Consider the following 3701-nt stretch of genomic DNA (forward strand, 5'->3'; position numbering starts at 1 on the left):
CCCACAACCGGGGAAATTCCACCTCCGCATTTAACCCATCCGTGAAGTGAAACACCACATACACACTAGTGAACACACACACTAGGGGGCAGTGAGCACACAGCAATTGCGGGTTAGGTGTCTTGCTCAAGGACACCTCAGTCATGGACTGTCGGCCCTGGGGATCGAACCGGCAATCTTCCGGTCTCAGGGCCAGATCCCTAACCTCCAGCCCACTGCCCGAAAATATGGACGGAAAATATTCACGGATTTGTGTCTCATCCTTTCACAGGGGCCATGCTAATCTTCTCTGTATCGATCCAATTTTAGTATATGCGCTGCGGTAGCGATAATAAAACATGTTAATAAAACGTGAAGCTGACCAGTTTTCTTAGTCTTGATCAGTACTGGTGATATCCATGATAACAAAATATATCACAAGCTCGATAAGATATTCGCATATTGGCCGCCCTAGGTCCTACAACACTAGTTTTCTAGCAATAATTCTTAGACACACTTTTATAGTATAATACAGTGGCAGTGGTTAATCATCTTGGCCATGCGGTAGGCCTGTGTTATAATGAGCAGTTTTGGGGTTAGCTGTGGTGTTTTTTTTTTTGTTTGTTTGTTTTTTGTTTTTTTGTTTGTTTTCCTTTTTTGGGGGGGTGGGGGGGCAGTTGTTGGTGGTCTCTTCTCTGTTTTATTTCATCTCGATGCACTTTGCATTTGGCTCCCTCCTCTCCACCTCTCTGTCAACCCTCCAAAAGGAAACAATAAGGTTTAATCTGCACTGCTGACAATGATGCATGGGCTGGATGAAAAACACTTTTCAGGTGTTGTCATTAAAAAGCCATTTTTTTCCATACCCTCCACCCCCCACCCCCCCAGTGAGAGAAATATAAAGAAAGGCCCCCAAAGTGTAATGCTTTAATACCTCTGAAGCTTTTCATTGGCATCTGTGGAGCGCAAGCTGCCGGGATTGTCTTCTCTTTTTCAATTACCTGATCCTTTCAACTTTGCTCAAAATGAAAAACGCATCTGCGATGGAGGTCCGGAGCTCAGACCATATCTCCTCGTGTGTGTGTGTGTGTGTGTGTGTGTGTGTGTGTGTGTGTTTCCCTTTGTTTCACGTCCTTCATGTATGGGGTGAGTGCAGGACTGCACTACACATTTTGCTTTTTGCTAAATAGTTAAAGAAATATTTAAGTAAGGTTAAGGCAAATTTTATACAAGAAACCTGCACATCTCTGCTACAAATGCAAATCTAAAATTTGGTCCAGCACTTAATGTTTATTCAGACAAAGGTAATTGAATGCATATTATAACTTACACCATAGGTGGGTTTAATTGGAACATGTGGAAGGACTATTTGTAACAGTTGTTAAAAAGTATGGTAAATCAATGCAAATTTTATTCATTTAACCAAAATATATAAAATGTCTACAATAAAATATGCTTGCCCTGCGATGGACTGGCGACCTGTCCAGGGTGTATCCTGCCTTCCTCCAGAAGACTGCTGGGATAGGCTCCAGCACCCCCCCGCGACCCTGACGGAGAAGCGGCTTAGAAAATGGATGGATGGATGGATGGATGGATGGAAAAAATGCTTATACTTTTTTATTTTAATTTAGTTTTGGCCACAAAGTATAAGACCAAACTTCAGCATGATAAAACTGAAAGATCTACGGTACATTTTCTATGAACCTGTGCATCCAAAAAAAAAGTTAAAAATCCAAAAAAAATAATAGTTTTTAATTTATGTGAGGGGTATATGGACTTTTATCATACTTTTATAACATATGTGAAAAGTACCTACACCCACTGTGGGGAGGCTGTACTTTAGCTTGGCTAGCTGTCACAGTAAATTGTTTACATGCTTCAAAATTATGTTTTAGAGTGGAGTTTGTATTTTTATATTAGTAAAATCTGCTGGCCAGCTTTGTTTAAGTGAACACTGTATTTTCATTACTGTAAGCCGCAACATAAAGAGGATGAGGGACAAAGAGAGAAAGTCTATTCAGAGTTATAGGCCCATTCCAATACTTTTTAAACTTAATCATCTATTGTAATAATTAAGTTTTATCAGCTGTTATATCTCCCTGTCTGAGTGTGTTTCAGTGTCTCAGTGTGTGACTGCAGGCATGATACAATCGATTACTGTGCCACATGTCAACAATCTGATTGGTTGGCACTCAGTTCGTTTGCATAAGGTTTGTCCAGAACAAGCAGAGAGATGATGTGCATCAGCGAATTGATGTCAATCAGATGTATATTTTGTCATCTCTTGCCTCATTATAGCACTGTGTGGCACATAATGTTCGATGTAAATTAGCAAAATAAATAAATAAATAATCATATTTAAAAAGGCAAATCGTCATCATCAAAGACATCGTCGGTCATATTGCATATACATTGCTTAAAATTTGAGCACTCCCAACTTAAAACACCTTCCCGCGTCCCTGGATAATAGTGCTGTAGGGAAGGTGATGACGAAAGCATGTTCTACTAGAACCTGTTCATCTACTTAGCTGTGTTATATTTTACCCCTTTTAGCTTGTGCCTTGCTCTCCCCTATAGACTGATTTGCTAATGGTTTCTGATCATCATGCTCTAACAACAGTTTAATGCTGATGTCATGCATTAAAAGAGGCCAATATTGATATGGGCCATAAAATGCACATACTAAGTACATGCTAAATGATAAATGGTTTGAATTATCATGGAAGCTCTAATATTAATAGCCTCAGTTTCTGACCTCACCAGGAAACACTGTGAAGATGATGAAATCTTCTTGCAAAGTCAAGTCCTTCTGAAAGCATTTAGTAAAATGACTGTAAGTGGATGGAGCTGATGTAGCCTGTTTGTAAATCTGTTTTGCAAGTGCAAAAATATATGTAAAGCCCTAATTTAAAATGTGTACTGTAAAAAGTGTACAGTACTGTGCAAAAGTCAGTGACCACTCCTCATTTTGATAAATTTACAGCTAAAACAGACAACATACAAGTTGTTCATTTTTCAGGACGTACTTCTGCGGCCATTTCATATGGATCATTATACAGAAGTAGTTCAAAGTCTGAGTTGAAAACTTGCTTTGGACTTTTTTGATTAAAATCCTTTTGCGTTGAGTGACTGTAAACTTTGTTTATTGTTTGTTGTTTATTTTGTTATATTTTTATTAAAATAAACGATTGAACATTCCATTTTGACAGAACTTTACAAACTTTACCAAATGTTTTGGTAGTGACAATCTAACTCATTTTGAGAATAACTCTTTACTTAACTGTAAGAAGTGTGTTTTAGTAGTGACCATTCTTAATGTTACAACACCTTTACCTCAAAACACTGGGATCTAACTGCTCCCCATGTGGCCATGAGGGACAGGAATGCAGTCTCACATCCTGGTCTGAAATGTGGGGGTGTGGCTAAAATAAGCCTTCACCTACAGACTAAAACTTGGTGTTTCGGTAGTGACATGAAAACGTAAGACAGCATTACTCAGCAGAATGGTCCATATACAGTTTGCATGTGGAAGGGAAAAGTCAAAGGAATATAAGTGAAAAAAAAAACAGTTCAAATGATTAAAAGATACAGACAAACCTAGTAGACCACCAAAACTGTTACTATCAGATAAACAGTACTTTTGTCTTGGAGTTTAGGATTACTTGGATCATCAGAAGCAGAAAATACAACCAACTTCTAAGACTGAAAAAAAATACCTACAG

General features: G+C 38.5%; 1 non-coding gene across 1 annotated transcript; it reads right to left on the bottom strand.

Moving 5' to 3' along the window:
- Positions 1-221: 221 nt before the first annotated feature.
- Positions 222-329, bottom strand: LOC119263646. Its single transcript, XR_005130428.1, has one exon. It is a non-coding gene; the product is annotated as a U6 spliceosomal RNA (small nuclear RNA).
- Positions 330-3701: the final 3372 nt, after the last annotated feature.

Source organism: Pygocentrus nattereri, chromosome 6 (genome assembly GCF_015220715.1).
Source record: "Pygocentrus nattereri isolate fPygNat1 chromosome 6, fPygNat1.pri, whole genome shotgun sequence".
Taxonomy (NCBI): domain Eukaryota; kingdom Metazoa; phylum Chordata; class Actinopteri; order Characiformes; family Serrasalmidae; genus Pygocentrus; species Pygocentrus nattereri.